The sequence below is a fragment of the Peromyscus maniculatus genome, chromosome 12 (assembly GCF_049852395.1).
Source record: "Peromyscus maniculatus bairdii isolate BWxNUB_F1_BW_parent chromosome 12, HU_Pman_BW_mat_3.1, whole genome shotgun sequence".
Taxonomy (NCBI): Eukaryota; Metazoa; Chordata; class Mammalia; order Rodentia; family Cricetidae; genus Peromyscus; species Peromyscus maniculatus.
The window spans coordinates 74,221,892-74,235,369 of NC_134863.1; the positions used below are offsets into that span (position 1 = coordinate 74,221,892).

At 43.4% G+C, this 13,478-nt stretch overlaps 1 protein-coding gene and 1 long non-coding RNA gene across 5 annotated transcripts in view; one reads left to right on the forward strand and one right to left on the reverse strand.

Annotated features, from left to right (window-relative positions):
• Positions 1 to 13,478, reverse strand: part of App (amyloid beta precursor protein) — a 231,206-nt gene that overhangs the window by 22,083 nt on the left and 195,645 nt on the right. The window lies entirely within an intron of this gene.
• On the forward strand, positions 236 to 12,807 carry LOC143268153 (uncharacterized). Its single transcript, XR_013043837.1, has 3 exons — positions 236 to 310; positions 2,764 to 3,009; positions 12,057 to 12,807. It is a non-coding gene; the product is annotated as an uncharacterized LOC143268153 (long non-coding RNA).

Genomic DNA, 13,478 nt, shown 5'->3' on the forward strand with positions numbered 1-13,478 from the left:
CTGGTCACAAGGCCACAGCTCCAGCAGCAATTCCTGCTATGTACTGTGTCTGACAGGTTTGTCATTTGGCTCCACCTAACATGTACAAACTAAGTTCCTTCAGGAAAGTTACGGCTAGCAGCTGTCCAGCTGGGCTTTGACCCCATGGAGGACGGCAGTGGAGGATGCTATCCGGCTGCTGCTTCACTCCTCCTGACGTTAACCTTGACGGTTAACCGCCTCTTTCTTTCCATAGACTCCCCGTATATCCAGTGATCATGAAGGAAACCATATCATGGGGTGCTAACACCAAGCATGGAAGCTAGGCAAGGTACAGTCTCTGAAGCAAGAGACATTCTTTATCCCCATCTTCTGTGAACATGTGGACGGGCGAGGAAAGGGTTATACACGGGCCGTCTGCTCCATTCAGTCATTACCCTTCGCCTGGAAAACACCTGTCTTCCCCAAATGCAGCAGGAACTGAAAATATGCACGTTGTCCTCCAAGGTACAGTCCTGTGGACACCGAGTGTTGCCAATTCTCTGGGCTATTCTTCCATCTCTGCCCCTGGGCATCATGCATGCATGTGACCCGAGCTGAAAGCTCCTGCCTTTCCTCTCTGTCGCGTCTGTCTTCCAAGGAATCCCATCAGCACCCACCCGCCCCCAAAAACCAAGCAGGGGGGAAAAATCATCCATATGGAATATCACCGTTTCATCCGAAGTTCTGAGGGTCTAGTGAAAAATCCTCCAATTACACCTTTCACCATTTAAATAAAATTTATTGGGGGAAAAAGAAAAATAGAACATAACTTTGTATTTGAGTATAGTTGCTACCAAAAAAAAAAAAAACACAGAAGATTTGTGACTCTTCTCTTATATTACAAAAAGTTCACCTGATACTTTTATTATAATTAGAAAAAATTAGAGGCCCATGGATGGCATATGGTATTAATATTTGGTCAATTTACGTTATGTCATTAATCAGTCATACCTGTATCTAGAGTTTACTGGATTATATATTTCAAGGCAATCACTAGTTAATACCATGCGGAAGAAAATTAAATCTGGATTTATTTGACTTGTAATATTTTACTATCATCCTTTAAATTCTCTTTTAAGTTGACAAAAAAGTCAATTTACTGGAAAAATTAAAATTCTGTTCAAATGTACCCATTAAAACAATTTGAAGGGACAGCATTAAAGTATGCGATTAATATCTTCCTGTAAAGTCAGTTTTATTACAAGAGATTATTTTAAATGATAGAATCACAAGCAAATTAGTTCTTTTGAAGTCTAATTTGAGTTATAATATATACCTACTCAGTGTGGCACTGATCTAAAATTCAATATTTGATGCTTGCAATGACCTTTCCCACACAGATAAAAAGCCCTCATTAGATTTCCTCTCGACTTTTTCATGTCTTACCAAGTCACAGGTAATGGCCAATAACTTAGCCAGAGTCTGATTTAATAAATTAAATGGGCATTTCTTTTATATAAATCTTAGGCTTTGACTCATTAGTCTGAAGTCAAGATAGTCTGGAATAATTATCGGTGCCTCCATGTCCATCCTGAGGAAGGAAGCCCAGCTAGGAGGGAGCTCTTGGCTGCTCAGGGTCTCTACCACATTTATCACCACTCACTCCCTAGACTTCGGAACCTTTTCACGGTCTTGCTATTTCTCCATGACGTCTCTGAATAATTTCGCCAAAAGCGAAAGAGAGTGTGAGAGAGAAACCCCCGTTAAGATCTTCTTCATGTATGCCTTTCCATTACTTTCTCCTATGAAAACGCCATCTGAGCATGAAAGTGTAAGGATCTCCTACATGTGGACAGAATTGAAATGCTATTTCCTCATGTCTGACTTTTTTCTCTCATTCTACATACTCCAAGAATTTGGAGGGTATATTACTGTGGGCCTCCCTCCTGGTCTATGGACTTGGTTCCTCCTCTTCTCCCTCCTGCCTTCCATTCCACAGTTAGTGCAGACACATTCTCAAATTCTCATCTGCGACATATACTTAACACTACTGACGACATTTGAATTCCGATTCTGAATTCTCTCGTTCGCTCCCTTTTCTGTGGCCTCTCACTTCTGCCTTGCCAATTGTAGCTGAAGACTTACTGCCTGCTGAATGTCCCGCAGAATTCAGGTATTGAAACTTATTCCCCACTGAAGTAACAATGCATGGGGTTGTGGGGATTCAGGGGTGTGATTCAATGAAGGATCCCATTGCTATGAATGGGGTAGAGTTTGTTCTCTCTGGAGGGCACAGCCACAAGTCACTACTCTGAATGAGGAAAGGTGGAGTTCTATTAGACACTCAACCTTCCAGAATCTTCTCAGCCCTGTGCTTAGGACCGTGAAAAATAAATTTCTCTGTGTAGCTTTGCGCCTTTCCTGGGACTCACTTGGTAGTCCAGGCTGGCCTCGAACTCACAGAGATCCGCCTGGCTCTGCCTCCTGAGTGCTGGGATTAAAGGCGTGGGCCACCACCGCCCGGCCAAATTTCTATTTTCTATAAACTACCCAGGCACAGATACTGGTTGTTGGTTTTTATTGTTGTTTTTATTGTTTTAGTTTAAGACAAAGAGTCTCATGTAGTCCAGGCTGGCCTCAAACTCTATGTAGATGAGGGTAACTTTGAACTCATAATCTTCCAACTCCCCCAACCGGAGATTAGAGGTACATACCACTACATCCAGTTCAGATATTGTTAAAGAACGCAAACTGACTGATTGCTGCTCTTCTTACTAAACGTCATGTGACTGTCTTCCCCAGACCTTTCCCAGATACTGAGGCACGACTCCTCCCAGTGTCAATGGGTCCTCATTTTGTTCTGAATTAATCAAGATGCTGCAGTCCTTCAGTGCTCCTAACCCCCTGTATACCTTCAGCCATGTGGCTCGTGATTGCTTCCTGTCTACACCACACCTCTTGAGCTGTGGTATTGAACAGTGCGCGTTATCATCGTTCAAGTGTTTGTTTGCAGAGTTATCAAACAGAAGCAAGAACACCTTCCACCTGGTAAGGCCGACTCACAATCACATTAGCCCTACAGAGTGGGCATTGTTCCCTCCCCCACCCTCACCTCAACAAGTATTTCTCAGAGCAGAGCAGCTGGAGGGAGAGGAGACTCCATGCCCATCTTGCTCCCGGCAGTGAAAAAGGCAGAATAGGAACTCACAACAGGGAAGGTCTTACATTTGATACATTTGCATACAGGGTCCTGGGAATTTAAGGCAGAGATAACTGTGGCAACCTTTTCTCATTTATCTTTTAAGCTGATGCAAGATAGTTCTTCCAAATGGGTACAAGATACAGAATGCCGGGAACACCACTGGCTTTCAGGAAATTCATGCGACAGCGATGGGGTTTGGTGGTTAAGAGCACTGGTTGCTTCTGCACAGGACTTGAGTTCAATTCCCAGCACCCACATTACTCACAACCACCCACAACTCCAATTCCAGGGGATCTGATATCTTTTTCTGAACTCCACAGCTACCAGGCACACGTGTGGTACAAATACAAATATGCAGGCAAAATGTTGATATACATTTAAAAAAATCTAAATCCCCTCAAAACAAACAAACAAACAAACAAAAAAACCTATTAGGAAATTCATGTGAAAAGCTGAAATAGTCAAGAAAAGTGACATTTTTAGTTGAGAGAAAAGCACTTAGCCTTTGTGCATAAAGTAGCAGAAATCCATATTATTATCTTGATTTAACACAGGAAATTTAGAAATAACCATTTCTGGCTCTGTCATTTGGAACAAGGAACTCAGTATGGTCTTAAGGGCAGGGAGCTGGATAAATTCAACAGAAGTATCATTACCACTGTAGGACTCTACTCTGTGATCATAAAGTGTTCAGGACAGCCAGGCTACTTTGTGATTACGGGCTCAGGGTTTACCATTGGCAAATGCACAGGCGCTGGGCAGTTGTGCCTGTGAAAAGAGCAGGGAGCAGTGTGATTGTTTCACTGCCCATTTTCAGCTTTGATTCTGTGGTGCGGCTAAACCACCAGAAACCATCCTCTACTGCGCTGGTGGCTCTGATGAATTATCCTTTTATCTGGATTAATTTAATATTTTATCACAATGCTGGGATGGCCTGTATTGAGGACCACCGAAGCTTTTAAATAGCTAAGCTTGCCAATGGCTATATTACGCTAAGAGATGACATTCATTTCCCCAAGACTCCTTTTCCCCCTTCTTCTGGAGAGCTACTTATTATTGCGCCAAATTGCATCAGTTACTTCTGCAGTGAATTATCTAACACCCAGACACTTGAGGCTTATAAGTTAAAGCAGGAATATTTAACTGCGCCCAGTGTTGGCAATATTTAACTTATGGTTTAAGCACCGGAAGTAAATGCAAACACAAACACACAATGAATCCCATCCTCCTCCTCTTTCAAAAATGCTTTGATGATACATGTAGGCAAACTTAGAGTAAACAGGAAAGAACTGGGAGTGGGGAAGAGCGGGGTATCACCTCTAGCTATTGTGGAAAACATTCAAGGTATTTCAAAGAAAGCAACATCAAGAGAGATTCGAGACACAGTGATTCATCTTCAAATGACTTAAAACTTTCACTGTTGGTTCTGTAGATGCAAAAGATGTTCATGGTCATTCATTTTTTTAGGGAAATGGCCTCATGAATAAAAGGTCTACTGGAGGAGGGACCATATGAACTCTACATAATCCACCTCATAGTCTCTTTGTAACTATTAAGTGACCCATCATTTAATATATATATCATATATAATATTATATATAATACAAATATCTTACAAAATTTTAAGGGCTACCTTTTAGGTTTTCAGAAAATAAAATTTGTAGACATTGAGTCAATTGGTTCTCTTTCTACAAGCTTCACAATTACTGATAATTAATTGCTGATTGATGCCTTCCATAAGTTGGACATACTGAGGAGGGTTTTTTTTCTTCATATAAATGAGGTGTTACCTTAGCCTTGAGCCCTGTCAAATAAGGCCATTAAAGGCCTAGTTTGGAGATCACTGAACAACTGGGTCCTTGGCCTTGGCATGATTTTCTTCTAGGATTGAACCTTTATTGACATTATAACTGTCTCTATTTTGATTCTTTGAATCCTAGTGAAAAATAAAAAACTAATTTCCAACCTCTATCAAAATGGGAATTTCTTTTTAACTTTGTATAACTAGATTCTCCTGTAACTAATTTTTATCATTAAATAGATACTTATACGTCTGCCTGCTGCTTCTTATACCACACTGTGCCCCTCCCCGCACCTCCAGGTGCACCGGAAGTATCTGTAAAAGGGTTGTAATAGTTCCCCATCAAGAGGCTCCACTATAAATCAGCCACCATCCATTCTAGGCATCTTGCCCACACCAGAACTATGAGATCAGATTTAATTTTCCAACCAGAGCTTGTGTGTATCTGACTTTTGGCTCAGCCTACTACTGCGATGATGTCATTAATATCCTTGTGGCCTCTGAACTCCTTAAGGCCCCCATTCTTTATCCACAAGATTCCAGGTGCTTGGGTGACAGTCCTGTCATGTAAACTCAAGCTCTTTAGGTGTCCTTCGGGGATCTTGTTGGAAACCCAGAATTATGGCATGTGTTGCAACCCATGATTATAATTATGCACTTGAGGGGCTAAGATAGGGTTCCAAGTCTAAGGCTTACCCAGGGTATATAGCAAGTTTGAGGATTTCCTGGGTTACATAGCAAGATTTTATCTCAGAGAGGGAAAAAAAAGAAGTGCACAATCCTAGTCTCCCTTCCGACCCACAGATACGGGGAAATAAATCTGCACATTGAGAGGCCTCCCAGGTGACTGCCATTTGTGGTGCTGTCTGAGAGGACCAGAGCCACAAGCCATGCACAAGTATTACTGTGTAGTGGTCTCAGTTCCCTTCATAAAAGACAGACCAGTCTGCAAAACAGAATGTGAAAACGAAGCCAAGTGTGGCTAAGAAGCACCTATCGCCAGAAGACATGCACGCGAACACCTTACAGAGACTCGCTCCTCAAACCCAACACTCAGGTGCCTTTAAACTAATTCATGGCCACATTTCTACATCAGGATGCCCCAGGAAAAGTAAGAACAGCCATGATTTCTTTCTTTGCCAAGTCATTTACTGAGCAGGAAGGGGCAGTCCAGACAAGTTTTAGGGAAGCAGGTTGGTGTTTTGCAGTCTCTGAGAATAAGAGTGTATGTACCAGAAGACACCAGGCCACATTTCATTACCGGCTCTTCCCAGAAAGGAGGAATATTCCTGCACTGGGGATACTTTGTACACTAGTGTAGCCTGGCTTAGCTTGGCTCCGTGGAGCAGCAGCTCATAGGGATGCTGACTTGGGGGAGAACCTGTGGTGTCTTTCTATGACTACTTCGTGTGATTGTGATGCTCTGCTTATGTGCAAACCACAGCTATCTTCAATGCCATGACACTTGAGCCCTGGTATAACATAACACCTTAAAAAAAAAGACACACGACCCTCTTGACACTAGTCCATGTCTGTGGCCTCTATAACTATTCACCGGCTCATTTGGCACCCAAAGCATCCCCCATTGAGAACAGAACGCACAAGCATCCATTCCGAGGTTTAAAATTAAGAAGTGAGGCATGCTCACATGCCTGTAATACTAGCACTTGGGAGTCTGAAACTGGAGGATTGTAAGTTCTACACCAGTCTGGTTATGTAGTGAGTTCCAAGCCAACATTAGGTATGGAGTGAGATTATGTCTCAACATAATAAGATAGATAGATAGATAGATAGATAGATAGATAGATAGATAGATAGATAGATAGATAGATAGATAGATATCAAGGAGCAGAACTAATGTTCTAATAGCAATCTGAGTACCCCGGTTCCTAATGTGATCTTCTCATCAGTCCATGAAAATTTCCATGTTATTTAGAAAGGGATAAATGCAATTATTATTATTTTTTCCACCAAAAGAAGAAACTAAGGTAGAAGAGGGTAAAGCTCTAGCTCAGGAGTTTCTTGAGGTACAGTGGCAATGCCAGATGACAGTACTCATGTCTAAAATGAGGATTATTGTTGTTTAGATGTTTCTTGGCCACAGAGTTTTAAATGGAGTGTCTTTGGTCCACTCATGGCAGGGAACTGTCCCGAGAGAGGATTCACACAAGGCTGTACATCACTTTTTAAAATATTTCTTATTGCAAGTGACATTTTCCTGAAATACCATTGTCGTCTGGTCTAGACTGAAGTCTCAGAAGAAGTGTCTATCCCTTGAAGACAAGTTTCCTTGTGGGTTTCAAACTCCTACATCAAACAGCCCAGTTCTACCAACCCCAAAAGTCAGAAATGAAGATGAAACACAGCCAAGCTCCTTGGCCTTGGAAAGAGGATTAAAAAAGCGTCCCTTTCCACATTTATTTACGGAACCTGTGCCAAGGTCCTGATCTTATTTCCAACCACTTTAGGGGGTCTTAATCCTCCTGAAATGTTAGCAACCTGAGGAGGAACTGACTGCAGAGTTTACACACTACAGCAATGGTCTTGAAAGAAAGTTTGTGGCTTGAAGTTCTAATTCTCATACACGTGCATTACATGGAATGTATGTGCTTTAGAAATGACTGATACTGAGAAGAATCTAGCTCTAAGGGGCCACTGTATGTTTAACTTACTTTAAAAAAAAAAGATCTTTTTTTCCAGGTGTGGTGACACACACACTTGTAATTCCAGCACATGGGAGGTGGAAGCTGAGGATCAGGAGTTGAAGGCCAACTTGGGCTGTTTAGGAAGACACTACCTCATAGCTGTCAATCTTTATAAAGGTATATGTCTTCCTCTGGTCGGTTTCTAGTGAAATGGCATGGTATGGCTCTTAACACAAACAGATATAAACTATATAGTTTCTATCATAGGACCATTCTTTCATACATCTTAAACCCAGGAAATGGCTGTTTCTTCACATTCGAGGGGAAACACCAGCTGCCTTGGGTTGTTGAGGGATGTGTACTGTTAGGCTAAAGGGTCTTCAATGTAATTATTCTGTGCAATTCTCTCAATGCTGTTGCAGAGGCTTACCCTCTGTGACCAAGGGATATTTGTCACAGAGACCATGACTTCACTGTGACTCCGTCATAGTCTTGGAGGAATGAACCAGGGGGAGCTAATTACAAGAGTAACATCTCATTCAGTGCAAAACGTCAAGGAAAAAGGAATGAGAACAGTGTTTCACATTTCAAATGTTTCCAATCTTGAGAGAGCAGACTCTTCTAGCTATCCCTCCATCCTCATTTTTTTATTTAATTTTTACGGTTGTGGACGAAGAGAACAACATTTTTGAGGTTACTGAGGCATTATCTCTAGCATAGGTTAATTAGGTTTGGGGACACACGAAGTTGGACTCATGAGGAAGAATTCTTTCCAGTTAGATTCTCCAGCCCTTAATTTTCAATTTATTGGAAGGCTCTTTGGCATGCTTGGTGTCATTTATTGTATGTTGGCTTAAAAATGAAAGATTAGTATATTTATAATAGCATCACCTATTATTCTGAAAGACTAATTCAAACGACAGTCTTCACTCTCTTTTGCACATTTCATAGAGTCAGACTGTAGCCCTACTGAGCCCAGAGTCTCCTCCTGGTGCCTTCCTGGCTGCTGTGGGGTGTTCTGGACATCAGTCCCTGAGGTTCTCTCCTCCCCACCTGAGCTCTGAGCCAACTCTGATAGAGGAAATCACCCTGTTTACTTTTGAAGAACACCGGGCCCTTGCACATCTCCACGAAGGTTTCTTGGAGGTGAGGGAGTCACATACATAGCCCACGACTGACTCAGCTGCACGTGCACCGGACGTCAGCTACAGTGTGCGTCCTCAGACACACAAGACCCTGAAAGAGGAGGGCGACTGTGCTGCGATGGCCACAGCACTGCTCTTCACAGCCGTGCAGCTGCAGACAAATCTTCCGTGGGAGCTCTCACTGTGATGACTGTCCCTTACAGCCGTGTCCTTGTGTGACTTACATGAATGTAGCTCCACAGTGGCCCTGTCTCACAAGGGCTCTCCCTCAAACTTGAAAGAGAGCTCTGCCTGCCCTGCCCTAAGAAGACAGCAGATGAACAGCATAGGGATCACACTGCTATGCTGGGAAGGGAGCTCAGTGGAGTGGATTCCAGCTGACGAGTGGCTGACAGACCACTATTTTCAGGAGGAAGGAAAGAATGGGTCAGCAAAACTGGCGAGCCTATGGTAGAAAGGAAGATCTCAACATCCATAGACCATGTCATGGAGAGGGACTAAGAAGTATGCTGAAAAACAGGGGGTCAGTGTGGAAAATGTGCCTAAGTACACATAGCATTACAATGGAGGACAGGCTACTTTCTCTACACACAATACATCTCTGTATGCATGACAGCTCATTTTAAATGCTAATTGGTGCATATTTTAAAAAAAAAAAACCCTAAATTTGTCTTTTATACTCTTCTGTACACTGGCCTGTTTGTCTTTAACACAATCCTGCTTTCCAGTGAGCAGTCCTAGCTATGGCAAAGGCCCTTTCTCTCCTGCAGTGGCTCATTCTCATGCTCCCCTAACAATACCCAGGGAGACTGTGAAAGCGCCAACTGTCAACTTGATAGGGTCTGGAATCACCTAGGAGACTAGCCTCCAGGCACACTGGAGGGGTTATTTAGATTAGGTTACCTTCTAGGCATGCCTATGAGGGATCATTTCGATTAGGTTAATGGAGGTAGGCAGACCTACCCTAACTGTGGGCAGGATCCTTCTCTGGGCTTGAGTCCTACTCTGCCTAAAAAAGAAGTCACTACACAAACTTGAACATTCATCACCAGCTGCTTCCTCACTGTGTATGTGATGTGACCAGCTGCCTCAAGCTCCCGCTGCCTTGCCTGCCTTGTCTGGATGGACTGTGCCCTTGAATGGCAAGCCAAGCTGCTCTGTCAGGGTATCTTACCACAGCAACAGGAAAAAGTAAAACAGAGACCAAGCCTGCAAATGGCGAGTGCTAAGTAAGCATTAAGGGTTTAGCAGGGGATGGGGTATATCTGTCTCCAGTAAGGCATTCACGGTGCACAGAGGTGAGGCGTGGAAAGGACTCCGCCTAAGTACTCCGAAACAAGGAATCTCTAACTACTGGAACCTTAATTAGTGAGCTCATCCACTCATCCTTTAATTAATGAATGAGTTCAGTTATTCATCTGGCAAGCAATCTTATCATCTTCCAGACCAGTGCCAAAAATAATTAGCACAATCTCTTTGCACTCAAAGAACTCGAGACTCATAGGAAAGGAGCCCCCAACCCCACATACACACAAGTGCTAAGACTATCTTCCCCCTCAGCCACCTCCCCATGTTTTCTGGTCTCTCATTGAACCTGGAGCATGATGGCCATTCTGGGATCTGCCTGTCTCCATCCTCCCTCCCTGGGCTGTCACCCCAGCTTTTCACCTGGTGCTGGGGATCTGCACTCAGACTCTCCTTCGCAGCAAGCACTGTCCCCAGTCAGCCAAGTCTCCAGTCCTCAGATCCCTTTCTCCTTCCCTCCATTCCCTTCCCCCTTCCCCAGTCAACTTCCCACCATGACTGTTGACAGAGCATTTGCACTGGATTAGGTGTTATGAGCAGGGCAGGAATGACTTATGGTGCACAAGAAGATGCATACAGGTTCTATACACATCCGAACTGTCACTCGATATAAGGAACTTGAGCGGCTATGGATTCAGGGATTCCTGGCATGGGGTACTCTGGAATCCATCCCTAACTCCCAACACGGAGGGATTCTGCCCAGTTCATGGGAGATTATATTCCAATCTCTCCAAGCTGCTTCTAATTTCTATACTCCCCGGCTTAGTATAAGACCACCTAAGATGCGTTGGGCTCTGTTGAAAATACGTGAGTTCTAGAAACTTATTTATTTTTTTAAAAAGGTTATCTTAAAGTGCTGTTTTCATGCCCACACAACTAGCCTCTCCTCACCTCACCCAGCTTTCAAAATGGTTCAACTTGAACAGAGAGCCTGTCTCTAAATAAACACTATTAAAGTGTGATCATCTTCAGTAACATATAATTAATTTACTTAGAAGTTTACTCCTCATAATTACCACAGCACACCAGTATCCCTCTGCAAATTGCATGCGCTTTATGCAGTCCTTATTTATGCACACTGTAAGTTTCAACAATAAATTGAGAAATGATCCATATTACTGTGTGTTTATACATGTCTTTTCATCTTCCCAGTGAGGTAAACATTAATTAACCCTGGCTAATTAACCCAGCCACAGTTTACAAATTCACTCCTTTATCAGTCTCATGTGAAAGAGAAGCACTGAAAACCTCTCACAATTGGGTACCAATTAAACACAGAAATTAATTTTTTTTTTTCATGTACAGGGCAAAGGTTCAGGACATGTAGTTGTTTGATTTAAACATGGTAGTATTTGGGACCGTACCTGCAGATTATTAGAGATCGAGGAAAGGAAAACAGACTGCCTGTTACTAGTTGAAATGCTCACCTACCTCACACATACAACTGCATCTGGGACTCTGGCCTTATTTGGTAATAGGGTCTTTGCAGATGTAATGGATTTAAGACGATGTCATGCTGTGGAGGATGTCTTCCTGTCTATTGTATCATACTAGCAAAGACAGAGCAACAGAGAGGAGAGAGTGTGAGGTGGGGATGGGATACCATCTCTACAATCCAAAGGACAGGCAAGCTCCAGAACCAAGAGAAAGCACTAGAACAGACTGTGTCCTGCAGTCTTCAGACAGGTGTGGCCTGCTTCTTTGGGACTTCTGGCACTCAGAATGGTGACAGAAGATACTTCTTATAGTTTTATGCCATCCATTTTATGGTACCTGGTGACTGCTGAGGCAAGGTAACTGCTGATAGCATAATCATTCTGACGACCCATAGTGACACTGGAGGAGAACGTGGCTTTATTAGTGTATTTCACTTGAGCCTGGGAATGGAGGGAGAGGGATAATCTGGCTATATGGGAGCAGCTACTTCCCCTCCAAATGTCGGAAAGCCTTAAGGGCAAACCATTCCCTCCTTTCAGCTCTCTGTTCTCTTTCAACAGCCTTCTGAAGAGAACATCCATTTCCTTTCCTGACCCACGCTTATCCTGAAAAGACCCCAAGAACTTTAGACGCCCGAGTCAACCCTTCAATTCAGCAGGGAAGTGGAGTGGCCTCTTCAAGAGCCCTGTAAACACAGAGGTTACATCACTTCCTTCCTAGGGAGCCAGAGAAGCTGAGCTGTGCCTGGCACCAAGACATGTGGCAAATACCAGACGAGTTTCAGATTTTACTAAACTCACAGTGATGACACCACCATCCTAGAGGCCAGGACGGGAGAACGGCGCTCACGCCCAGCGACTCCACTTAGAGAAGCCGGGACAGCTGGAGGAATCCATAAAATTGAGCCTGTCAGTTTCAATTTAGGGCTGAGAGTGAACAAACTCGGTCTTAACAAAAGCAGTTTCAAACAGCTAACAGTTATGCTGTTGTTTGTCTATGATGCCTGGAACAGAACACTGCATGGAATGAGTGCTTAGCAGCATCTGAATTGTTAGTAATTCTCTGGCTCACCACATGGGAAATGGTGGCCATAATATCTGTTCTGGATTTGAAAAAGAGGATCTTCCTGCTTCAATATCTGAGTGGCTAACATTATAGACATGTGCCACCACCCCAAGCTTGAGGTTATTTTTTTTCTCATAACTGAGTATCAGAGAATGAATAATTTATAAAGAGGTTTCTGCAGGGGCTTCTTTAGTTACCATCTACTGCTTTCTTAGTGTACAAAAACCAACAACAAAACAAAACAAATCTTTGTTTTCTTTCTAATATTGAGAGAGAGAGAGAGAGAGAGAGAGAGAGAGAGAGAGAGAGAGAGAGAGAGAGAGAGAGAGAGAGAGATAGAGAGAGAGAGAGAGAGAAGAGGTCCTTTGATTCACACTCCTGAAGGTAGAGATCAGGGCACCTGGTATGTGGCAAGGGACCTCCTATTGGGTCACCACAGAGCAGAGGGCTCGCTAGTGAGGCAGGGCAGACTTCTATAGGAGATCTTCTTAGCTACATAGAGCTCCTATCTAATCCTGATTGACACCCAAAGACCCCACCCCGAAGACAATTAGCCCACACCCTTGGGGAGTCTGAACAAAAGTTCCTCTGAGCTTTCTTTCTGCAAGGCTGAGTAGCTGAGGGGAGCTGCAGGGACCATGAAAAGTCTGGAAGGTGGCAAGTCCAGAGTCACTTCTCTTAGGGCCCCTTCAGTCACTGTATCAGCCGTTTACCGCCGTCCTCTGTGCCGGACCCAATGCACTTTTGACCATTTGGTCAATCCTTCGGAACGTGCTAACAGAGAACTAGTTTCCAACCAATCAAAAAGCTAAATGTCATCAGCTAGCATCCAAGGCCTAGCTATAGTTGGGCTTTCTCTGCTTCTCTTCACCTTTACCTGCCTGATGTTTCCAGCAATGCATTTCGACAGTGTCTTG